This window comes from Arvicanthis niloticus, chromosome 18, assembly GCF_011762505.2.
Source record: "Arvicanthis niloticus isolate mArvNil1 chromosome 18, mArvNil1.pat.X, whole genome shotgun sequence".
In the NCBI taxonomy this organism is placed as follows: Eukaryota; Metazoa; Chordata; class Mammalia; order Rodentia; family Muridae; genus Arvicanthis; species Arvicanthis niloticus.
The window spans coordinates 15,863,205-15,889,304 of NC_047675.1; the positions used below are offsets into that span (position 1 = coordinate 15,863,205).

General features: G+C 46.9%; 2 long non-coding RNA genes across 2 annotated transcripts in view; both read left to right on the plus strand.

Annotated features, from left to right (window-relative positions):
- Positions 1 to 981: 981 nt before the first annotated feature.
- LOC117723228 (uncharacterized) lies at positions 982 to 4,837 on the plus strand. Its single transcript, XR_004608643.2, has 3 exons — positions 982 to 1,071; positions 3,277 to 3,534; positions 4,615 to 4,837. It is a non-coding gene; the product is annotated as an uncharacterized LOC117723228 (long non-coding RNA).
- Positions 4,838 to 5,387: 550 nt separating this feature from the next.
- The window catches only part of LOC117723227 (uncharacterized), a 68,829-nt gene continuing 48,116 nt past the window's right edge, over positions 5,388 to 26,100 (plus strand). The window contains exon 1 of the long non-coding RNA XR_013104817.1: positions 5,388 to 5,562. This is a non-coding gene — a long non-coding RNA (uncharacterized LOC117723227). The remainder of the gene's footprint in view (positions 5,563 to 26,100) is intronic.

The following is a 26,100-nucleotide window of genomic DNA, read 5'->3' on the forward strand; positions in this document are numbered from 1 at the left end:
GCTTAGTCACACCTTCATGATTCCTTGACCTTTGCCTTCGTTGCAGGGGTAATGTCATCAGATCTAGAATCCATGCGCATGTGGCATCCGTTTTTAATGCTGTTAACAATTACCAGAGACAATTAACTTATAAAGGGGAAAGGTTCATTTTGGCTCACAGTTTTTGAAGACTCCAGTCTATGACCTTTGACCTTGTATTTTTGGGACTGGGGTGAGGTGGGACATCATGACACTGAGCAGGAACAGAGTAAAACCACTGCCTTGTGACTGGCAAGTGGAAAAAGGAGGAAGGGCGTAGGGATCCGTCTGTCCCCTGAAAAGGCACATCTAAAATGACTTAAAAGCCTCTAAGGAGGCCTTCCTCTTAAAGGTTCACACATCTCCAGACTGTGTTAAATACTAAGTCTTTAACATGTAGGCTGTTGGAAGGCAGTGTAGATCCAAACACTGCATCAGACTGTCCCCTGGGGTCATAGGGCCATCTTGGAATTCCCTCAAGGCAACTGTGAACATTCTGGAGTTATTTTATTGTTTGTGTAAGGAACCCAAATAACATTAGCTACTTGAATAAGCAATGACTTCAAATGTCCTTTTACACCTAACGCGTATTTAAATTTTGTCTTGTCTCAACAGTAGACTTCAGCTGGCTCATCAACAGTAGACCATGGCCAGGGCCTTTGGGCACTGTGTCCCTCTGGGGCCTGTTGCTTAGTGTAGTGTCTTTTGCTGGCGTTGGTAGAAAAGGGCCGATCTGCCATCCTGAAAATCCCACAGTGTGGATTAATGGGATACGTGCTTTTGCTCTTGCTCAGCTTGTTCTGAATTCCCTTTGTGTCTTGTGAGCTATGAGTCAAATCTGGGGTTCGACAGACTCCAGGTCAACCACAGGCAGTGCCAAGGGCGTGAAACTACATCACTTGGGGAGACACAAAGTGTCTTGTTGCTCCACTGAAGGTTATGCAATCAGGATAGGGATAGGCTGATTCTCTCATCTCTGTTTCTTTCCGTTGGATCAGAGGGAGTCTGTGGCTCTACTTTGTCACTGTTCAGTTGTTCAATTCTGCAGTGAAGGTAAGTTTACCTAAACGGATGATTTTTCTATGGTCTGAATATTTGTGTCCTTCCAAGATCCAGGTCAGCATCTAATCTCCAGGACAGTAGTATTAAGAATCGGGGCCTTGGGGAGGAGGGTGGGTCAGGAGGCTCTGCTCTTATCTGTGTAACTAGAGGCTTTGTAAAGGAGGTGTGCAGGGGCTTCCTAGCCTCTTCCGGCTCTTCTGTCATTTGAAGTCTCAGTAGGAAGGTGCTGTCTATCATGAACCAGCCTTCAATAGACACCTCATTTCCTGGGTGTTTCCTGGGTGTATTGGTCTTGGACTGTCTAGTCTCCAGAGCAGTGGGAATAAATTTTGTTGATTACAGATAACCCAGCATGAGGAGTTTTTCTGTAGCAGCTGGAATGGACCCCCAGGTGTGGCCTCAACACATTAATTAATAACTCTTGCTTGAACCAATGTTTTGTCTTTTTTTTTTTTCCATTAGGTCCCAAGTAGGATTTTAAAAAATATTTTATTTTTTCATTGTGTGTGTGTGTGTGTAGTATATGCATGAAGAGATACCTGTAGAGGTTAGAAGAGGGTATCTGGAACCTCTGGTGCTGATGTAGGCAATTGTAAGCCACTTGATGTGGATGTTGGGGACTGAACTCGGGTCCTTTGCAAGAGCGATGTGTGCACTTAACTGCTGAACTGTCTCTCAGTTTCCCAGGTGGAATTTTGATGGAGCTCCTCCATCTGCAAAACAAGAACATGGTCTGAAATCTTCCTGAGTTTAATGTTTGGGGGGACTGACTTCCGCTGAGGTCAGAGTCTCTGGCTTAGGTCTCTCTTCACTAGGCCTGGGCAGAGGTGACCTGAGTTTGGAGGGGGTTGGGAACCTTGCTCCATGTGCAGTCTGGGCTTCATGCATTGCTTGACTGAGACCTACAGGATTCAGGCAACGTTTCTGATGAGTCATGTGGTCACCCCCACAAAGGTCTCCAAAATTGAACTGCTAGAGTTTAGATGTACATTGTCCACAAAGATTTACGTAGTTGATGCTTGGCCCCCAGTGGGCAATGTTGTAGTGATGAATCCTTTAAGAAGTGGGGTGCTGGACATGGTGGTACATGGCTGTAATTCCTGAATATGCAAGCTTGGGGCCAGCCTGTTGAGGTTTGGTCTTAAGTGTTAAGTGCGAGGTCCCCAAGACCTGCTTGCCCCAGAGAATCTGAACATAGACCCAAATGAGCTCTGGGACCTTGCCCCCAAGTTATTTCTCATTGGTGAATAAAAATGCCGAGAGCCAAAAGCTGGGCAGAAGAGACATAGGTGGGGCTTAGGGTTCTAGGGCCTGGGGTGTAGGAGGAGAAACATGAGGAACAGAAGAAGTTGAGGAGAAAGAGAAAGTCGCCATGAGTTAGGAGTCAAGAAAACATGGCCCTGAGGACTGGCCAATTGGAGTTAAGAGCAGTCCAGATGAAACATAGTAAGTAATAACTCAGGGTAGTCGATAGGAAATAAATTTTAATAGCATAGAGGGTAGTTATCTGCCCAGCTCTTGTGCTATTCAAGGCTTATTGTAAATATAAAGGGTGTGTGTGTGTTTTATCCAGGAACTAAATGGTTAAAGGCAGGGATTAAAAATGTCTACAACACCAGAGTGGCCTATGTAGGAAGGAAGACTGTCTCAAAATACCAGAACTAAAAAGAAAAAAAGAAAAAAGAAAAAGAACTGTTCCAGGTGCAAAGCAAGTAGGGGAGTGCCGATCACGGAACAATTGACATAGCTCAGAGGACTTAGGTCCAGGAAATAAATGCAGGCTGCTATAAGAACTAACCCAGACTCTCCTGCTCTGTGCCTTGTCATTGTGACGCCATCGGCCAAAAGGCAGTAGAGCCAAACAGAAGCTGACACCACACTCTCAGATCTTCAGAACTGTGAGCTAAAGAGAAAAAACAAAACAAAACCTTTTTTTTTCTTTTCTTTACAAATTAAACCAGCCATGGGGTATTTTTCTAGAGTGACTGCAGAAGATGCATATGCGAATATATAAACAAATTATAAGTGGATGAGGAAACTCTCACCTAGACCTACCTGGGCTCTCAGGTTTCCTGAGACCCACAAATGGGCTTCAGGTTCTCCATTTTTTATTCAGGCCAGTGGTGTAGCTGAAGTCTCACTGTGTGCTGTGAGATCTCTCAGTGGGGTTTTTGTTTTGTTTTGTTTTTCAAACAGGAACCTGCTCCCCTGGAGCATCTAACCACGGAGTACTGAAGACCTTCAATTCACTCCCAGCTCTGGGGTGTGCACCATCTGGAACCGTATCTTCAAGTCAGCAGCTCTGTCTGCCTGCTGTCTTGAGTCGTCCATGTGGCCCCATCCCAATGAGTGGGCCATGCAAGCTGCATGTTGAAATGCTGCCCTGCAATGCTGGCACCACCTCCCATTCATTCATGCAGCATGCCTCAGCCAGCCAGAACCAGGACATTTGGGGTACAATACTCCCTCCATCCTGGCTCCCCTCTTGGAAAATGACTCAGTAGCTGGGCTCTGACTCCAGGCCAGCTGACTGCCCCACCCCCCTGCAGAGAAATCTGCCTTTCATTTAACAGTTCTATTTCTTTCTCTCTGGAAAAAGTCTTTGTGGTACCAATTAAAGGACTCTTTTATCCCCCCCTGTTTGAGGAATTTGAGGACCGCCTATGAAGAACCTCTTTCCTAATCCCTTCCCAAGACAGAGGGAGCTGGTTGCTCTTGGAAAGGGTACCTGGCAGGGGGTTCTGAAGAGTCCTCTTGAGGACTTTGAGGTTGATCTCAATGGAGGGCCAGAGATGTGTCAGGCGTGGTGCCCAGTAATTGTATCTCGATGGCCCAAGGTCATCACAGGACCATTTTGGTCACATGTTAGGGACATCACGCATGTCTCAGGGTGTTAAACTTGATCCTGGCGGATGTTTTCCAAGTTCTTTGCTGACTTTATCATGTTTCCCCATAATCCCTTTAATTCAGAAGCTTCAGGATTGAATTCCAAGGACATTCTTCCTGGCAGCTCTCACCACTTGGGTTGAAGAGGTCCCCTGGCTCTTTTGTCAGACAGTCTGTCTTAGTTTCTTCTGTTGCTGTGATAAAGCACCGCCACCGAAGTCTCTTACCAAAGAAAACATTTCATTTCAGCTTACAGTTTCTGAGAGCTTCCATCTTTTTGTTTGATTGTCGAGACAGGGTTTCTCTGTGCAGCTCTGTCTGTCCTAGAACTTGCTATGTAGACCATGCTGGTAATGAACTCAGAGATTCATCTGCCTCTGCCTCCTGAGTGTTGGGATTAAAGGTGTGCACCATCAGCCTGGTATGAGAGCTTACATCTGGATCTGAAAGTCAGAGGCAGAGAGAGACAGGCACTGGGAATGGCATGAGTCTTTTGACCATAGCCCCTCCACCTCCTAACCCTTCCGGAACAGTTCTACCAATGGCGGTCAGGGTGTTGGGAGAGTTTAGGGACCAAGTATTTAAACATATGAGCCTATGGGCCATTCTCATTCAAATAATCACACAGTCTTTCCCCACCTTATGCAGGTTCATACTCTTGGTTATCTTGGGAGTTGATGCTGGCTGTTGGCTGGTACTAGGAGAGGAAGCAGAACCTCCTCCATCTTGATGGGCACATAAGATGACAGTAATTGCACCACTTTTGAGCTATTGAAAGGAAAAAGAGAGTCATTTCTGAAGAGGCTCAGTGCTTATCAGAATGTTCATCAGGATCAAGGGGTTCGAGATTCCTGAGTACACGGACCTCACTGCAAGGTACCTGGGCCAGTATGTCTATTTGACATGTGTAGACTTGCTGGGATACTCAAACTCTGGTGTGTGGTTGCCTTTACAATTAAGAACCATGCTCAATTATGAGTTTTTCATGTCCTCTTCCTGAAAGATAGATAGATAGATAGATAGATAGATAGATAGATAGATAGATAGATGACAGACAGACAAGTAGAGAGTCTTGCATTCTACCTTGACCGGATGACCAGTCTCTGTCAGTCCTCCACTGTCTGTCTCAGTGCAGGGACATGTAACAGCCATACCTTGGAATACTGACCTGTTCTTCTCAGTGCATTCCCCTTCTGCCCTCAGTGAAAGACTAACCACATCAGTCAGATCTGCCTGACAGATACTTTCTGTATTCTACCAAGAACCAGGGTCCTGGGTGCTAACTGCCTAGCACGAGTCTTGGTTAGGACCTTGGATGATCCTATGGGATCCTCTAGAGGAGGAGCAGCCCTTTGGAATTATTTGCTTAGAGGAAGAGTCAGGGCCTTTTCACTACTGCCTTGTCCTTCACCACGGGCTCTACTGAGGAGGATGTGTCACTATAGACAAGGCAGATGTGTCCAGTAAAGACTGTTCCTAGAGGAACTCAGCTATGAGCCATCGAACAACAAACACATCTGGAAGATGGAGGAAGGAGCAAGTACCTCCGTCCTGAAGAGAAATCTGGTCTGCACATAACGGTCTTCACCCTAGAGGGTAAGTTTCTCATACTCTTCCTGTAGCAGTGTTACAGAGAACATCCTAGTTCTCCTCTTTGTTGGCACACAATGTCCCTGCTTTGTACACCGTGCAGTGTAGGTAGACCGTGGCTGTGTGTGCATGGCAGGTTAGGGTGAGCAAGGGAGAGCTTAGATCCTAGAGTATGCCACTAATGTTGGGGCTGGTGGAGGCTCATGCTGCTACAAGGGCCTCTCCCTTCTCCAGTGTTCCTGAGTGCTGGGAGGACCAGTCCCCTCATCCAACCTGAGAGGGTTTGCACTCTATCTGAGTGTCTGTGCCCTAGAAGTGCTGCAGACAGGGCATGCACCTCATTAGTTTTCTTCTATAAAACTGGAAAGAGAGGGTGCTGACACCTTCCAGAATTTCACACTGCTGTCAGACACTGTGAGGAAGCATCTAATCCCATTGCTTCCTGTTTGCCAGCTGGGCATTTTTTCTCAACCTCCTTGTCACTTACCTCCCCCTTTATGGCTTTCTGACCCCATGTATTTTATACTGTGACGTTGTTTGTCCTTGACCTGAGGGACTCGTTGCTCTGCACCCTGCATTGTGCCTGCTGCTATGGTCACAGTTCTCCCCTGCACACTCACCAAACAGAGCCTTTGCATGTTTAGATCTAGAAAGATAGTTTGATAGAAAGTGTTCAAGTCACATGCCAGCACCTAGCTGTAAGAGAGTCCGAGATGAGTTCCCAGCCCTTTTAGCGTGTGTGGTGGAAGATGAGTTAAATTTTCCCTAAGTTGTTTGATCTGCGAAGTTCCTCAGAAAGGTATCAGATTTAGGACTTTATTGTCCAAAAAGCAGTAACTATGTATCTTGGTGCTAACAGCTCTACCATACACAGTTATGGAGGGCTGTAAAGAAACAATGCACAATGACACCTGGCCGGTACTGGAGATGATTAGTCACACCCTCTTCCTTCTAGGTTTTCTGGGTCAGATGTCCAGTGTACAGATGGCAAACTCAGTTTATTTGCATCCATGGTCCTTGAAGCCAGGCACACTGGGCACGCTGGTCAGAGTGCTAAGGCTGTAGGGGTTCTTATGTCTAGTTTGATTTGATACTCAGTGTATATCAAATTAAATATTTGATACTCATTTTTCCCCTTTGTCCCGTGCCCCGAAATAACTCTATGCTTTTTCTTTTCTTTTTTTTGAAATTCAAAAATCTGGTCATTTATTTCTGACTCTTTCTTTTCTCTGATTTTTAAAAAGATTTTCATTTACTCATTTTATGTATGTGACTACACTGTGAGTCTTCAGACCCACCAGAAGAGGGCGTCAGATCTCATTACAGATGGTTGTGAGCCACCATGTAGTTGCTGGGAATTGAACTCAGGACCTTTGGAAGAGCAGTTGGTGCTCTTACCTGCTGAGCCATCTCTCCAGCCCCTATTTCTGACTCTTAAAGATTCTTATTTTTTACTGGACTCAGAAGTAGAAGCTCTCAGTGAGGGCAGTCTATGTCTCTTGGCAATCTGTTCCTGGTATGTTTCTTTGGCCAAATGTTTATCATATTCGGCAGCCTCCTCCTTATTGTTCTTGGTACATTTTGCAGGACTTGTGGAGTGACCAGATGCTCATTGCTGGGTCCTTTAGTCCTAATCTTCTGCTCTTCTTTTTTAAAGGGCTTTCTTCCCTCCTTCTCTCTTTCTCTCTTTCCTTCCTTTCTTCCTTCTTTCTTTCCCTTCCTTGTCTTCTTCCTCCTCCTCTTCCTCCTCTTCTTAAACTAACCATGTTGAGAATATTCAGGTTTGTGGTCACAATGTACCTCCAACAGACTCGTGCTTCCTCTCTCAGATTCTCCTGTTCTCTAACAAGAATGTCCCTTACTCAATAGCACGTTCCACTTTGGGTCAAGACACCCTGCCCCACAGAAAACCTTATTTGTTGTTCCCACAGCTGACATGGAGTATACAAGCCTTCTGATCTTCACTCAGGACCTCAGTGCCAATGTCTGTGGCCACGTGCTTATCACAGGCCGTTAGCATTCGTCATTCTCTTCAGTGAGTTTCTGACCACCAGTGGCTGGAACAGAGGTATGAAAGAGGCCAGACTTCCACTCTGTGACTTTTAAAGTTAGACATATTCCCCAGTCTCTCAGGGGCAGTCAAGCCCACTGCTTAGTGCTCAGCTACATACCAACCCACAACAGTGCTGGACGGCAACCACCCAGCTGGCGGCCTCATTCCTTAAGAGTCCAGGCTTCAGCCAGGCATTGCATTCCTTTAATCCCAGAACTCAGGAGGCAGGGACAGGTGGTTCTCTGTGAGTTCAAGGCCAGCCTGCTCTAGATTTTAGAGATTTTTTTCCAAGGGTAATCTTTGACTTTATGCAGTTTTCCTTTGATTTGAAATTTTAGATCAGTTTTCTATAAGAGGGACAACTCATGGCCGAAGGTAAAAGTCTTATTTCAAATGCCATGTGTAGGTGATCGATCGGGATGGCCTGGTGAGTCGCAGGGGAGGGGCTGATACTTGAATAGCCTCATCTGCTAAGGGGACAGGAGTGGGATGGGTGAGTGCACCTGGGAGTTGGGTCTTGGAAATCTCTGATCTCTGCCGTTGAGATCTAAAGCTTGGCTCTGACTTGCCTCCTATAGAGTTCCCCCTTGTTCTTCTGTAGCACACGTCTCTACCATGTAGGAATGCTAGTGATGCAGGGAGCCTCCTGTTAGGTCAAGACTATACTCATGACTAACTAGTTCTGGACATAAATATATTCTGTCTCCTGTGAACATAAGCCTGTGAACATAAGGGGGGGGGGTCAGTGAAAGACCAGGGAATTAAAGGGACAGAGCCACCAGCCCCACCGTAGCTTAGGAAGCCGAGGGGAGGAGGCTAGGCTATAAAAAGTCTGGAGGGAAGGCTTTGAGCGCTCGCTCGTTGGTGTAGATGTGGAGGTGCCCAGCAAGGGCGGGGAAGCTGTGCATCCTTCTCACTGCCCACCGTGCTACTAGCTGCTCTACAGTGGTGTTCTCTCTTGTGTACCAGCAACGTACGTGTAGAATGCTGTAAAGTTCTGTGAGTCAACCTAGTGAATTAAACTCCAGGATAGGGTTGTGGGAATTTGGCAGAAGTGTGGCTGGTGCCTGAAGTAGGGGCAGTCTGTAAGGCACAGGCCTGAGCCTATGGAGTCTGAGGCTCACCCTGGGAGCCCAAGGTCAGAATCAAATGACGTGTGGGACACCTGGCTGGGGCTGGGAGTTGGAGATCAGGTGTCAGGTGGCACCAGCTGTGACCCTTTGATGCTTGTTGAATGAACAAAGAAAAATGGCCATTGTGAATGAGACCACACCATGTCCATAGTCACTCACTCAAAAAGTTCCTGAAGAGTGGTCTGTGCCTCAGTGTGTCTTGGGCCCAGTACAGCTGTGAGCAGTTAAGACAGTTCCACAAATACACTTCCAGATCTTTCACATAGGGCTTACTGGGATCACAGTTGTCAGCTAGCCAGTTTACTAACAAGTATTGCTCTAAGTTCCCACTATGTGCTAGGCTCTTTTCCAGACCAGCAGGACACAGTGGTGAGCTGACTGTCAGACTTCCCCATCCCCAGGATGCATTTTGCGGTAGACCTAGCAGCTCAGAGAGGTTGATTGTCTTTTGCAAAGTCACACAGCCAGAAGAAGGAGGGTCAACCTAACCTTTTCCCAACAGACATTATTGCTTGTATTCTTACCTGCTGACCAAGGTTGGGTCTTAATAAATTCTGTGGCTCACCTTGTTGGAAAATTTAGAGGCTTGTAGGTCAGCTGCGTAAGTTTTTCCTTTGACTCTCCATTAAAACCTCTCTTCTGTGGTGTACCAATCTTCCAAAGAGGCTGGTGGGCTTCCTGAGGGGTACCCCAAGCATCATAATGCATGTTCATGAACAAAACCCTGTGTTCAGCAAATTGTTGAGACCCAGGCCCTCTCTGGTTACCTGCCACATCAGAAGTATGTTCTGTGGGCTGCCAAGGAAAGCAGAGAATAACACTGCTAAGAATTTTAACCATTCTGTAGAAAAAGCACCATTTTTGGCAGGCTCTGCCAAGTGGAACCAGACGGAGCAAAGCAGGAGCCTTTACTATTCTGGCTGCTATCTGGCCTGGATGGGTGACCTGAACCCACAGCCACCTTGTCAAGACTGTCACCTGGCCAAGGCCACTGGCTGTTGGAGAGGTGGCTCTGGATTTCGATGTCCTGGCTTGGAACTTCAGACTGGGCTCTGCCTGCTGGTGGGTGATGACACAGGGGCTCTGAGGAATGTCTACCAGTGCCCTGTGGTAGCTCATGCCTGTATTCATCCCAGCACTTGGGGGCTGAGACAGGGTGGTCATGAGTTTGGGGCTGAACTGGATTACACAGCAAGTTGCAGGGGCCTGTGTGAAAATGAATAAGAGGCTCCACTGAACTTGGAGTGGCTTTGACTTCACCTTATTTGGGATGGTAACCTTCAAATCTGCCCTGGATGAGGACCAGTAAGTCTACACAAGCAAATATCAGTGTGCCCCTTGGGCTGTCTTGCTGGCCATGAATTCTCCAGCAGTGTCCAGACAAATACAATGAAGTGCCAGCAGGTGCTCATAGGAGACATGTGGCTTCTACGTCATGCAGTTTCTACGTCAACAGAGTGGTGGATAGTTGGATAGGGTTCCACATAGAGAGGCAGCTCTGAGAGGCTATAGGAGGCTTCCTTGGTGGTGGGTGGGAGAAATTAAGAAAAGACTCTCTCCAGGAGATTGTCTCAGACTTAAAAAGAGAAGAGCTCAGAAGCCAAGGAGATATCAGTCTTATGAACGAAGGGTGCTGGAACAGTTGGTTATCCATCTGCAGGGAGATAAACCTGAACCAGACCAGAATGCCCTTCCCAAACACAGTTGTAAAACAGAAAGCAGATCTGGGTGTAAAACAATAGTACAGCCTCCCGGAAGACAGCAGGGCACGTGGGGCAAGACAGCAGGACACAGAGGGGACCCCGAGTTAGGCTGTGATTGCTCAGACAACTCAGAAAGCACTCTCCATCAAAGAAAGACTAAGCTAACATCATGCCATTTAAAAACTTCAGCAGGGAAAGACGATGCCAAAAGATGAGATCCAGAGGGAATATTTGCCAAAGACTTGTCTGATAAGTGTTATCCAAAACACGGAATTCCTGAAGCTCTGCAAAAAATAAACATACAACAAGAGGCACTACACACTGTCAAAGATCTACGGACTGCAAAGAGGTCATGAAAAGATATCTGTGGATACTCCTGTCACACGTCCTGGGGAAACACCAATGAGAGAGCAGTGAGCTACCCGTGTGCACCTGTGAGAACAGCTAACCCCAGAACACGCTCCCACCAAACACCAGCATGGCAGTGGAATATGGGACAGCCATGCATTGCTGAGAAATTGAAGCAGGCAGCACGGGGAAGACTGGCAGCATCCTGCAAAGCCACACCTGCTCTACCTGGTGGTCCAGCCGCTGCATCCTTTGGTGTTGATCTAAAGAGGTTGAATGGGTAATGGGCACACAAGAGCCTGCACATGCATGTTCGTAGCCTTTGGGCTCATAATTGCTCAAACTTGGTGATTCGGAAGGAGCAAATTTCTTCAGTAGGAGTGAAAATAAATTATGGAGAGATGGTTTAGACTTTGGAATGTTACTCAGTGTTAAACAAACAAACAAACAAACAAACAAACAACAAACAATCAAGAAACCAAGCCTCTGAGACAGAAAGAAGAAAGTTAGTGTATGCCGAAGAGAAGCCACAGATGCGTGATGCCAAGGACAAAGTTCCTGAAGAAGCAGGACCAGGGAGATTGAAAAGATCATTGGCCACCAGGGACAGAGACTCAGGTGAGAACAGGTGAAGCAGAGGTGCTTTAGAACAGTGAAATACTCTGCACTGTGCTGGCAGATGTGTGGTAGACATTGGGTTAAAACCACGGATGGAGAACACGGGGAAGGAGCCCCAATATAAACTGGACTTGGATGATCACAGTGTGCCAGTGTAGACTCACTGCTGGTAACGAACTAATGTGCCCCTCTCGGGGACAGGGGGCATAGGGATATTTCTATTTTTATATAGTGCTTTGAGACTAGAACTTCCATGAGCATCTTCTATTAAATGTGAAAACAATTGGAAAGTCATGATGATAAGGAAGGGGTAAGCTATCTAGGGAACAGCATGTGCAAAGGCCCAGGGGCAGGGAGAAGCAAAGACCCGGGATAGGTTGGTGACGCTAAGTGCACAGTGACAGCACCTAAGAGCTGGTGCTAAAGGTCTGGAGCTGAGTCTTCTGGATATTTTTAGGTCACTCAAAACAGTGAGAGCAGGAAAACAGCCAAGTGGTGACATCATTCAGTTGGTGTTTAAAGTGTTTAATTTTCAGGTTCATTTACTTTATGTCTACAAGCATTTGCCTACAGGTGTATATATACACCATGTGCCTAGGCCAGAGAAGATCAGAAAGGGACATCAGCTCTCCTGAAATTGGAGTTTGGAGTTACGGATGGTTGTGAGCCACTGTGTGGCTGCTGGGAACCCAGCCCTAGTACTTTGTTAGAACAACAAATGCCCGGTAACCACTGAGCTGGTTTCTCCAGCCTCATGATTGGCATATCAATAAAGCTTAGTTGGTAGATAATAGCATATAGGAGCCTGGGGTCAATCCAAGAAGCCACCTAGGAGGCTTTTATAGTGGCCTAGAGCAGAAGAGAGTGGGAACCTAAAGTCTGGGAAAGGTACACAGAATCAAAGGCAGCTGCTTTTCTGTACAGGATGGCTGATGTGTTGTTATTGATATAGTACTGTAACCAGAACGCCAGAGAGAACACCAGAAAGATTTCTTATTTGAGCTCACGGTTTCATAGATTTCAGTCCATGGTCACTTGGCCCCATGTGCTTGGAGCGTGTGGTATAAGAGAGCTGTTCACCTCATGGCTGGCCAGGACAGACACAAGCTCAGTGTGCTCTCTTGTAACCAGACCCCATCTCCTAGGTTCTGATACCTCCCTATGTAGAGCACAAGCTGTCGTGTCATAGATAGAGACTTTAGGCCAGCACCTCATGACTCAGTTGTCTCTAGAAAGGCCCTCCCAGATACACAGGAGAAGTGTACAAATCTCCTTGGTGGTTTTTGATTCAGTCAAGTTGACAACAGTACACAGAAATCAGAGGGTCTGTCCTGGCTATACTCACTTCCTGGACAGTGAACTTGTTCCTAAGTTTCCCCCCTAAAAGTCACTAAAGATCAAGCCAGCTTGAGTTGTATTCAGCCCTCCCATGACCCCACACCCAGCATAGGGTCAGCTACCCAGAAAGGCCAACCCTAACCACTTGCCCCCTTTCTTTTTCTGGCATGGAGCTCAGAGTTTAGGTCCATGTGAAAAGCCGGGCACAGTCATACCTAGCACTAGAGTAGGGAAGAGACAGGAGGATGGCTGAGGCTTGCTGGCCACCAGCCTAACTCCAGGTACCGTGAGAGACCCTGCCTCAAAGGAGTAAGAGGGAGAGGGGTAGAAGCAAGACACACAACATTCTCCTCTGGCCTCCAAGGCATGCCTGGGTGCACATATCTGCATATGTATATACCATATACACTCATAGAAAACATGCATGCATGTGCGTGCACACACATGCACGTACGCATGCGCATACACACACACACACACATGCACGTACGCATGCGCATACACACACACACATGCACGTACGCATGCGCATACACACACACACACATGCACGTACGCATGCGCATACACAATAAAATTTAAAAATAAATGTAGCAGGCTAAAAATGAAGATGTGAAAGTGGGAGGGGCCCTTGTTCAGAAGAAGGGGTTTAGTTGGAGGGAAAAAAATGCTAAAAGAAAATGGTGAGGGGATGTGAGCAAATACATTACAAAGTATGAAACTGTGAAAGAGAAAATAAGTAAAGTATTTAAATGTTTGTGTAGAAGAAGAGATAATGGCAAGGTTTGTTTTTCTTTCTATCAGACTTTTTTTAGACTTCAAAATTAAAAAGCGTCAGCCGTGAATATCTGTTTCTTTTAAGGCCCGATAAAATACAATAATACGGTAAGGAGATTTTATTTTACACAAGGTGAGGTGGGACACTCCTGTAACCCCGTGAGCAAAATCTGTGTGGTACAAGAGTGCTATCTTAAGAAAGGGTGGGTTTTAAGAGCCTCCTGTGGAGTGCACAGTCTCTCCTTTTAATTCCAGGTCGGTTCCTGTCTGCCTTGACCAATCCCACCCCACAAAAATGACACTGGAGTTTCCTTTTCTTGCCAGAACCTTCTCTGCTATGTCGTCAGAAAGCCCGAAGCCTGAGCCACATGAGAGGCACGAGTAGGCATTTATGTCAACAGTCTGAGCTGATTCATCTTAGTATGCAAGCCAGACATTGGAACGAAGAAGCCTCTAGAAGTTTCTAGTCTCTAGCTACTGCCTTTGTCTCAGGAATGGCTTCAGACATGGTGAGGCAACGTGCAGCCATTGTTGTACTCTGTCTCATGTCTAGAGGATTGCAGGTGATTCTTTGACAGGAAGTTTGTGGTGATTTCTTTCTTTCTGTTAAGATGTTTTCTTTCTCTTAAGATGTATTTACTTTTATGGGCATTGATGGTTTTGCCTGCATGCATGCCTTTCTGTCTCTGTGAGGATGCCAGATCCCATGGAACTGGAGTTATAGACAGTTATGAACTGACATATGGGTGATGGGAATCGAACCCTAGTACTCTGGAAGAACAGTCAGTGCTCTTAATCCTGAGCCATCTCTCCAGCCTTATGTGGTAGTTTCTTATGGGAGCTCTGTTTACTTGTTTGGCAGTTTCACTGTGCAGGTAGCTAGCCTGAGCTCTTGACCCTCTATGCTCAGCCTCCTGATTACAAGTGTACAACATCATACTTAGCTTCCTTTTTTATGTATTTATTATTTTATTTGTGTGTGTGTGTGTGTAGGTTGTGGTGGTTTGAATATGCTTGGCCCAGGAAGTGGCACTACTAGGAGGTGTGGCCTTGTTGGAGTAGGTGTCACCCTGTTGTAGGAAGTATGTCACTGTGGAGGTGGGCTTTGAGACCCTCTTCCTAGCTGCCCATGAGACAGTCTTCTCTTGTTTGCCTTCACAACAAGATGTAGAACTCTCAGCTCCTCCAGTGCCATGCCTGCCTGGATGCTGCCATGCTTCCTGCCTTGATGATAATGGACTGAACCTCTCAACCTGTAAGCCAGCCTCAATTAAGTGTTGTCCTTTTTAAGAGTTGCCTTGGTCATGGTGTCTCTTCATGGCAATGGAAATCCTAAGACAGAGGTTGACACTGAATGTGTTCCTCAGTTGCTCCTTACTTTAATTTCTGAGACAAGATCTTGTTAAACCTGGACCTTGCCAGCTACTGGGCTGCCAGCTAGACCTTGGGATCCTTCTGTCTCTAGTGCTGGGATGCTACACCTGACTTTAAATGGGTGCTGGGGATATGAACACAGTTTCTCATTCTTCTGCAATGAAGATCTTTCTGACTGAGTTATCTCCTCAGCCTCCAGCTTCTGCTTGTAATCTTTTGACTCTACGTTTCCCAGACCTTGAATTTTTTTTTATTGTCAAACATATATGTCTTTATGATGAAGAATATGTTTATAAAAAAATACTTTCATGATATAGTAGCCAGGCTTCTTGAAAGAAACGTGTGTGTTTGTGTGTATCTGTGTGTCTGTGTGTCTGTGTATGTGCATTTATTAGAGCGCCTTACAGACTGTGTTTCTGGGTAGTCTAACAATGGCTGTCTCCTGAGGAAAAAGCAAGGATCTAGCAGTTGTTCAGTCCACAGACTGAATATCCAAGCAGTCCCAATCTGGTGCTGAGTTTGTGAGTTCTATATTGGTGTCTTAGAGTTTTATTGCTGTGAAGAGACCATGATCATGGTATCTCTTATGAAAGAAAACATTTCATTGGGGCTGGCTTACAGTTTCAGAGATTTAGTCCATTGTCATCATGGCAGGAAGCATGGCCGTGTCCAGGCAGACATGGTGCTGGAGAAGGAGCTGAGAGTTCTACATCTTGATCCTAAGGAAGCAGAAAGAGACTGCGTGTCACACTATGCTTAGCTTAAGCATATGGGACCTCAAAGCTCACCCTCTGCAGTGACACACTTCCTCCAACAAGGCTACACCTACTCCAACCAGGCTACACCTCTTAATAGTGCCACTTCCGGTGGGCCAAGCCTTCAAACCCATGAGTCTACAGGTGGCATTTCTATTAAACAACCACAGTTGGAATCCAGAAGATGTAGGTTCTCACATCAGCAAACTGACGCCTCAGGAGCAGGATAGATAAACTTGCCAGTAAGATCGAAGTCAAGCAAGCGGAATGTAAAAAGCTTCCTTCTTTTATGTTCTTTTATGTGGGCCACCATTCAGAGATGTGCCTAGATCCAGATTGGGGCTTCTGATTTCAAATGTCCCCATCCAAAAAAATTCCTCCAGCTGCTTGTTAATTCCAGATGTAGTCAGGGTAATAACCAAAATTAGCTATCACGAATGAATAAAGAATCACAAAACCGGAGAGATGGCTCAGCGGTTAAGAGCACTGACTGCTCTTCCAGAGGTCCTGAGTTCAATTCCCAGCAACCACATGGTGGCTCACAGCCATCTGTAATGGGATCCAATGTGTCTGAAGACAGCTACAGTGTACTTACACAAATAAAATAAACAAATCTTAAAAAAAAAAAAAAAGAATAGAAAAGGAAGAATTGAAGACTAGAAGGGAGGGGAGGAGAGAAAGAAGTAAGGAGGCATAGGGCTGCTTTTCTGAGAGAACTCGGGCTCCAGGGTCACCAGGCCTCGTTGACCTTGAGTGCTCTTCTTGGACCTTTCTTTCGTTCTTGAGACATTCTGTCTGCTCTTCTATCCTTAGGGCACAAGCAGACTGCTGAGCTCACTCAGATGCGATAGCTTCACCTCTTCCTGGCTGCCATGTTGCTATAACAAAAATATTTGAGGCTGGGTACTTTATAAAGTATTGAGGTTTGTTGTGTGGCCTAGGATTCTGGTGCCCAAGCAACATGGCGAGGGACTAGTGAGGGTCCTCGCTGCATTACAGCATGATGGCTAAACAAAGAGTAAAACTGGCTAGGCAGCCATGCCAATCGTGTGAGACGGACCCGTTTCTATAGTAACAAACCATTCCTGAGAGAACTAGGTCTTCTCGTGAGACCCAGTATTAATCCTGAGGGGCTGCCAGTGATCTAACTACCCTGAACCAGGACTCACCTTTGAAAAGACCCACAGCTCAATCTAACCACATCGGGGACCAAGCTTCCAGCACAGGAGCCTTGGGGGTGGGGTGGGGGAGGGGGATGCACTTAGATCACACCCAAACCTTACCCTGCCGTGTCTTTGCTGCAACTCAACCTCTCTGAGTAAGCTTTGAAAGCTTTCAAAGGTGGGGTGCACTGAAAGATGGGGTGCACTGAAAGATGGGGTGCACTGAAAGATGGGGTGCACACAGGCTCAGCTATGGCTGCTAGTGTGGAAAAGCATCAGGATGCAGACCTGGGGCTGTCTGAGTCCCTTCAGGACCACCCTCTTCCTCCAGGAACCTCCAGGCAAGGCCTGGGAGACAGAACTGGAGAGAGGAGCCATTGCCAGCCGCCCAGCCTGGACCTCTCTGGATGGGCTGCCATGGGGGCTGAGGTGTCAGGCATAGAGAGGGAAGGTCTGCGAACAGAGGCTAGGGCCGCCCTAGCTCCTCCAGGAAGCTGAGTGATTCCACCCATAAACCTTTCACCTCTGCACCTCTGAAAGGAGCCATTCAGAGGGGGAAACCTGAGCATGGCTGTTTTATTCAAGATCTGCCTCTGCCTGCAGCAGCCTTGGGTCTCAGGGGAGGGATTGTTTTTACCTGGAGTGCACAGGAGGGGTTTGGGGGCTGCTGGAAGCATGCTGGTCACTCACCTGTCCACGGTCCTCATCCAAGAGCCCCCTTCCCTTGCTGGGTGTAGCTATAGGCAACATTAATTGGATCTGAAACCAGCACTGGAGCCAATGCCTAGAAGCCATGTTTCCCCTCTTGCCACAGCTTGGGGATGTCTGTTGTGCAGCTACGGAAGCGATCAGCCTTATCCTAAATGCGCATGCCCCACGCCATGGGGAAATTGCTCCTTCATGATCACGAGTACGAATTTCAGTAATGCTACATGCTCAGGAAGTGAGCATGCACAGGCCAAGACTTGACATATTCCTTTGTTGCTGAGGTCACTGGACAACACTGTCTGGCTGCTGGAGTGACAGGTCACATACACATGTACACACACACACACACATGTACACACACACACACACACACACACACACACACACTTCTTCCTACAGTGTTCCTTATATGGAGTGTCTGGTTAGTATTAACTGAATGCCTACTGTGTGTGCCTGGAGGTTTTTCTACACATTGCCTCTAAATCTGTGCAACCCTCTAGAGGTGTGTACTACCATGGGATTCATTGTTCTTATGGTCAAGCCCAAGATAAGCACTTAAGCCTTCTCACCACATGCCCAGGCCTCTGATCTGGTAAGAGCCAACCTCAGAGTGCAGCGAGTTCTATTTTGTGTTTTCCCACAGCTTCGGTGAGTTCCACCTCCTGTGTTCTCATCGTTGGAGGAACAACTTAAAAGTTGTAGCGGGCAGTAATGGGGGTGCCTTGCACAGCAGCAGGGATTAAGGGTAGGGAGAGGGTGAGAAAGAAGACAGATAGCACTTATTCAGATGCTACTTGCCGTCCCAAGGACTGCGCCCAGGTTGCCGACCCTGACCTAAGACTCTTGCTCGACACAGGACGTCCCGGCTGGTGGCTCGCTTGGGTTTTCATTGCTTCTCTGCATAATACATCAGAAGCCTGTGAGTGTGAGCATGCTCTGTGAAGGGACAGGCCTGGCTCTTGTTGTTAACCCTTTGACTTCTCTGTCCTCCTTGGCCTATGCCCACAGCACAGCCAGAACTTGCTCAGCTCACAACCTCTCCTGATGGGACCTGTGTCTGCTCACCTTCCTGAGTGAGAGATGAGACTGTCATAGAGTGTGGGAGGCTTCAGGCAATGGTGGAACAGCTCTGCCTCACAGAGCAACGACTAACACTGAGCACTGGCTGAGATCATGTGGGTCCCATCCTTGCTGGTCTCTCATGAGAAGGGATTCAATAAAAGGATTTGCTTATGCAGGAGATTGGGAGTCCAGAGACACTTTTCTTCTTTGAGTGCTACATGTTGGCTAAGCCAACCTAGAAACCAGGTTGCAGAGGAATGAGGGCAGGAGTAGCACCAGAGGCCAACAGGCAAGTGACTAGCCCCTATTCATGCACAGCATTCAGGAGGATTCAGGATACAGGAGGCTACAGGAGGGTACAGGAGGATACAGGAGGATACAGGAGGCTACAGGAGGCTACAGGAGGATTCAGGAGGATTCAGGAGGATACAGGAGGACACAGGAGGATACAGGAGGATTCAGGAGGATACAGGGGGACACAAGGAGAAGGATGCTCATATTGACATTAGGAGCCTCTGGGGCTTTCCATAAAGTCACTCCTTCCAATCCTAAGACTTTCTTACATGTAAGGAAGCTGAAGTCCAGAGCAAGAAAGTAGCTGCCCACTGTCACTCAACCTAGGAGCAGGAGCCCTGAGCCTTCATGCTGTTCCCATACTTGGTCCCCTGTGCTATCCGCTCCATACCACAAGTCCTCTGGTGTTATAGTCAGTCATACATTGGTTCCAAAGCTCTGAGGAGGCCAGTGTCCCTTTGGACAGCACCATGCCTAGTCCATGATGAGACCCCAATACATGGTGACTATCCAGACATTACCTCAGAGCCAATCTAATGCAGCTGCAGGCAGGTTGAGGGACACACTGCCCCATGCCACCTGGCTAGTTGGTGGCAGTGCTGGCTTGTTTGGATTTGCTCAGGATAGTCCTGGAAACCCTGCCTACTCAAGATGGGCCCTTCCATTTGGTCCCCTGAGTATGCTCTGGCTCTTTCACTGTTAGGACAGCCAGAGTGCTACAGCAGGTGGGGAGAGGGACCCGTGTGCCCAGTTAGAGGCATTCAGAGTGATGTCTATTTACCTTTGACCGCAACCTATATGATCATGAAGGATGGAGCTCCAACTATCCCTTGGCTCTACCAAATCTGCCTTTGATCTGCTAGTCCTCACAGAGAAGGCTAGGACATAAGCAGGCAGAAGGAAAGTCTTTCTTCTTTTGGTCCACAATAGTGTCAATGGAGCCACCACAGGAATCTCTGCCCCAGGCCTGCTTGCCTCAATAATTACGGGGGATTGGGGGTGTTTGAAGGGGGCTTACATCATGGTGCACAGGCCACCTGGGGTGGCAGACACTCCCTACCTGTCTGATGTTCCTCCTATCTCCCCTCCACTCCCTCCTTCTCCTTCCTCCTCTTCCTCTCTCCCTTCCTCTCTTCCTTTTCATTTCATCCTCTTCCTCTTCGCTCTCTTTCTTGAATTAGATTCTTTGTGCTGACCTGGAGTCTGGGAAAGCCACAAAGCTAGTTCAGCTGGTGACCTCGCTGAGCTGTTCCCCCTTTTGTTACATACACAGGTATACTTTCTCAGCATGTGCTTTACTCTGGTATCACCCTGAGGAGGTGATGGAGTCCATGTCCTAGGATACTTCCCTTCTCTGAAAAGCAAGGCTAGTCCAGATGGGCATAGCCTGTGCTTCTTAGCTTCTCTAGAAGTGTTGAAGAATGGAGAGCCTTGTATCCACACCACTGTGTGTAAATAGCAGAGTCAGGCCTAGTGGCATAGATACATGATCCAAGATAAGGAAGCCAAGTCAGAAGGACTGGGAAATCGAGGCCTACCTGGCTTTCAAAGTAAGTTCAAGACAGACTTATCCCTTGTCTCAAAATAAAAAAGAAAATGGCTTATATAATTTGCCTAGCATGAACAAGGCCTTAAGGTTAACCTGGAATACTAGTGAAGGAAGAGCAGGAAGAGAAAGAGAAAGAGATCGAAGAAGAAGGGGAGGAAGAGGAAGAGAATGAAGAGGAGGAGGAGGAGGAGAAAGAGGAGGAGAAAGAGGAAAAAAGGAAGAGGAGAAAGAAGAAGAGGAGGAGAAGGAGGAGGATGAGGAAAACCTTTTGTGGGATGTTCAGCTCTTGTACCAGCTTTGAGGTGATTAGTTAGCCTTTTTGCCGTTTGGTTTCATCCTTTATAAAATGGGATAATGCTGGTGGATTATTATTTAAAATGATGCTGTGGTTTAATGGGAAACTACAAGCTGATACTGAAGAAGCCCTTAACAAAGGGCATGTGCATTGATGTGCTTTGTTCTCTGTAATGCCATAGGCAGCTTGCATCTGCACAGTATGTTCTGCTCATCACTCTCTATGATCCTATGGGTTCTATCTGTCCCCACAGACCCCAGACACAAATGGGGTGGACCCTGTCACATCAATGCTGACAGAAGAATTCTGGGAAAAGAACTTGAGACTCGTGGTACTGTTCCAAGGGAGGTGGGGACATTGGTCAGGTGCTCTTACAAGGAGTTATGGTTGTCATTCAAGCTGCAGGTTTACAACAACCACAGAGAGAGCCCAGTAGATCAGGAGAGGCCAGAGTCACTCTGAATGAACAAGGCACAAGTCCATGGTTCAACCTGATTCTTAGTGTGGGAGAGTGGGACCTGGTATGCAGGAGCCCCGGCCTGTTTGATGCACCTAAGTCTCAGAGACTTTCAGGGTAGAGGCTGGGCTGAAATAGGAAAGGAACACAGCCTACAGCTTTTCGAAGGGGCCAAGCAGAGGGCATGAGGCCAGGACACTGCTCTGGAGACCTGCCGACCATTTCTGTCCACACTGTTTGCTGTCAGCGCCTATAGAGGGTGGTGTCTGGCCTTATGCCTGCCTTCATCTTTGAACTTGGACTTCCTGTATGCAACCACCTGTTAGCTGAGTCGCCCCACTCCTGAGATACATACAGGAAGAGGACTTAGCTGCCCCTTCTCAGTACTCTGCTTCAGCTGTTTGTACCAACCGCACACTGACAATATCAAGTGGAAAATTCCAGAAAGAAAATATAATATTTAATACTGGTGTGATTCTGTTATTGGTGATGTGATGCTGTTGCTATGCCTAACTAACTTATCAGTGGCCATGGGTGTGCATGCGTGGGAGAGTGCAGGGTATGTATGGTTTGATGCTGTTCACAGTTCTAGGGAGGTATTGCAGGCATCTCCCATGGATAAGGGCCAGGATACTGTATATTTGCAGGGGAGGGGTGAGATTCTTTGCAGGGGGAGGGGTGAGATTCTTGTGAGATTTCTAATGAAAGTGTCACTTCCACCTCTTCCTCCTCCTCCTCCTGCTCCTCCCCCTCTTCCTCTAGATTTGTTTATCTTATGTATGTAAGTACACTGTCATTCTCTTCAGACATACCATAAGAAGGTATCAGATTCTATTACAGATGGTTGTAAGCCACCATGTGGTTGCTGGGAATTGAACTCAGGACCTCTGGAAGAGCAGTCAGTGCTCTTAACCGCTGAGCCATCTCTCCAGTCCCCAGTCACTTCTTTCTGTCAGTCCTTGCTATCGCTCCTTCATGACAGCCTTAATCCATCTTGGATTTATTCATTATTCATTTTATTGTGTGTGTGTTTTGCCTGCATGAATGTCTGTGCACCATGTGCTGTTGCCTGGTACCATTGGGGGTCAGAAAAAGACTCAGCCATATTGAAACTGGAGTTACAGATCATTGTTGAACCACCATGTGGGTGCTGGGAACTGAACCCGGGTCCTCTGCAAGAACAACAAGTGCTCTTAACCATGGATCCACCTCCCCAGCCCCATCTTTTCTCCATTCTGAACCAGAAAGAATTTGGTTGCGAATTCTTTCTCCCTAAAACCAGCTGCAGAAACTTATGCACTGTGGACTTGGTTGAAGACTGGCAGTTGTAGAAGAAGAAAGGCCACCTACCAAAGGGGCAGTTAAACTCTGTTTTGCCACCTTTTTCTAGAAAACCCCTCAGGTAGAGAATTTTCCCAAATCCTTGCCATGTCATCTCAGACTGTTAACCAAAACACCCAAACCGTGATTGTTAAGTGGTGTTAGATGAGACAGAATACTAACAGTGATCCAAGCCAAACTTCCTCACCAGCTCCAGAGTAATGCAAAGACGCTAACACACTCACCTTTGAGCTTGCCTTCAGCACCCTCCCCACTCTTTCAAATAGTGTGGCCACTGGGAGGGACTTCTTTCCCTAAAAGACACCTTGGGAACTACTGTTTAAAAGCAGCAACCCCTGTCTGACACCCAGACACCAGAAAGTGCTTTACCTGTCTGGGTCTGTTTTCCATCTTGGTGAATTGGGGGCCTGAGAGGTCACAGTTTCTGCCTTTCCACTCTCATGAGCCTCAGAAGAAAATAATTCAAGAGGAAGCAAAGGGCCACACAGGTGTTCAAATCCCCACTGTAATAAATATTCCATGACAATAAAAATGGCATTGTAAAACTTTGCAAGAACTTGAGTTTCTCCAGCTTGGATCTCCAAGTAGGAAGTTTTTGACCTCGCTAACAAAATAGCTATTTGCTTTCCCCACTGCTGGGATTTGCCAAATGAAGTAAAGATGGGGCAGAGACGCACTGGCTCCCCTTAGGAAGAGAGAGGCTCTTCCTCTGTCCCTCCCTCCCTTCCTCAGTGGGGCCTTACTCGGTTTTGTTCTTCCTTTTCTTTTGTTTTTACCATATGCAAATCTTCCTCTTGGCTTCCCTCGCAGCTTGATAGATGATTGGTTGGCTTTCACTTTCAACATCAAGAGCCAGGCATATACTTTTTTACTTCTTCGCAATTCCGTGTCTAAGTTCTGCGGCACTGAGAGAAAACAATATGGTCCCCCCGCAGGAGGTAGACTGTGTAAATATATATTAGTTTGGGGAGAAGAAATGAGGGCTGATAAAATATTCAGAAAGCGGGCTGCTCCTGAGGGATGTTATTCTGCACAGCCAGGGAGCAGATTAATGACATCGTTTGTGAGGAAGAAGAACGGCCCCATAAAATATGTATCAGTGGGGTTGGTGGTGGGATAGGCGATTGCTTGGAATTGCTCGTGTGGGTATTGGCCTCGGAATCTTCACCCATCCTTGGTCTCCCCCATCAGTGTTCCCAACAGCTCTGGAGGGTGAAGATTCCAACGCAGGGTGTGTTGGCCTTACCTTTCCAGGTGTAAAGGATTGAATGATGTCCTGGGAAAGAGTCTGGAGGTCTGGTTCTGCCTTTAACCTTTGCATAATACTAAGCTAGTCTTCACTTAACCTCTCTGAGACTTTGTGTCTTTTAGGGTAAAACGGAGATTAGACAAATCTTAAAGAGCTTAAGTGGCTCCAAGGGTGGAAGTTCTGGGAAAGGAAGCAAGATGGAAACCATGTACTATTTGCTTTAGGGTGAATTAGTATAGCTGCAGAGATTCCTTGAGGTACCAACTGGAGTTGGGAAGACTCTCAGGTCTCAAAGCCCAGTGTGACCCACATGCCCTTAATCCCAGCGCTCAGGAGGTAGAGTCTGATGGATCTCTGGGGCCAGGCTGGTCTACAAAGTGAGTTCCAGGACAGCCAGGGCTACACAGAGAATCCCTGTCTAGAAAAATGAAAAAAAAACAAAAAAAAACAAAACAAAACAAAAAAAAAACAAAACAAGAAAACAAAAGTCCCAAGAGTCACAAGGGAGATTCATTGATAACCTCTCGGGGTGGACTGTTTTCTTCAGCTTCACATAGCTAGCAAGTTTGGGTCTGAACAGCTTGGAGAGGTAGCAGAGAACAGAGGCTAAGGGCAAGCGCAGACAAGGTGAAGAGCGAGTGGATGAGGGCTGGTGAGATGGCTCTGTGTACAGTGCTTGCTGTATAAGATTGCCGGGAGTTCAGGTCCTCAGAGGCCATGTCTGCACTGTGCAGTACGTAACACGAGTCCATTAATGCCAGCACAGCCTTACTTGGAGGTAGAGGCAGAATCAGGAGAACCCAGCCAAGCTTGCAGGCCAGCTAGCCTGGTGAACACAGTTTGGGAAAAAGAGACCTTTTCTGATCAGGATGGAAGGCACAGATCAACTCCACGTGTGTGCGCACAGTGAACAAAATTCAATGGCACACATACATTAAACTATTAATAAACTGCACTATTTTGTGTACTACTTAAAACAACAATGACAATAATTTTTAGAAGCGAATAAAGATGTGCATTTTTTATCAGCCTCCTAAGAGGCCTTCTTTAGACCCCCACCCCCACATCAAAACTCCCTCTCTCTGAGACACCACAGGATTCTTTACATCACTTGGCTGTTCCTGACTCCCTGGGCCTTGAGCAGAAGTGTTACTGCACAGACTGCACAGAGCAATTGTGCACAGTTTGCACATGTAGGCTTGTGCTGCAGGCATTAGTAATTCCACCCTAAGAGCAATGCTAGCAAGAAATGCTGGAATTAACTCCTTTTACAAATGACAGAGGCGAGGAAGGCCTAGAGAGATCAAGAAACTTAGTGCAGGAACAGGGCTGGACAGGCAGGTAGAGGCCACCACTACTGTAGACATTTCCCCACTCTTTCTTTCTTTCTTTCTTTCTTTCTTTCTTTCTTTCTTTCTTTCTTTCTTTCTTCTTCTACTAGTTCTTCTACTAGCTCTTCTTCTTCTTCTTCTTCTTCTTCTTCTTCTTCTTCTTCTTCTTCTTCTTGTTCTTCTACTAGTTCTTCTTCTACTACTTCTCCTTCTTTTCCTCCTCCTCCTCCTCCTCCTCTCCTTCCTTCCTTCCTTCCTTCCTTCCTTCCTTCCTTCCTTCCTTCCTTCCTTCCTTCCAAAGATTTATTCATGTGCATTCGTGTTTTGCCTGCATGTCTGTCTGTCTAAAGGTGCCAGATCCCCTGGAACTGGAGTTACAGACAGTTGTGAGCTGTTGTGTGTGCTGGGAACTGGGCCCAGGTCCTTTAGAAGACCAGCCAATGCTCCCAACAGCTGGGCCCTCTCTCTAGCTCCAGCTGGAGGCAGAACCCTGTCCGAGCCCTAGGAGCTCAGCAGACACTGTTAGCCAGTTGGTCACCCTCTACCAGTCTCTTCCACTCTCTTCTTGGCAGAATCTTGTAAATATATTTGGGTAAGTCATGTGTGACATCTGCTTTTGGGTCACAGACTGTCAGGTAGCTTGGATTTAGAAGCCTCTTTCCCCTGCCCCACAGAAGTTCCCAGCATGCTCTTTGGCAAGGTATCACTATAGATGGTTATTTTTGAGTCCCCTAAGTCCTGTGGTGTTGTCTGTGGTTCCATTATCCCTTAGATGTCTCCAAAGGCTGGTTGGGACTCTCTGCATCTGTGATAGGGTTCCAGATAATCATTCATGAATATGCGTGGCCTCTAGGTTGGAGCAGAAGAGAACTTAGCCTTAGGGTCAAGGTAAATTGTTTCCATGTGACAAAAGACATCAGAGAGAGAGACTCAGAGGTGAAGCCTGAGACAAAGCTAAAGATGACATCAGAGATTGACCCAGAAATGATGACTGCA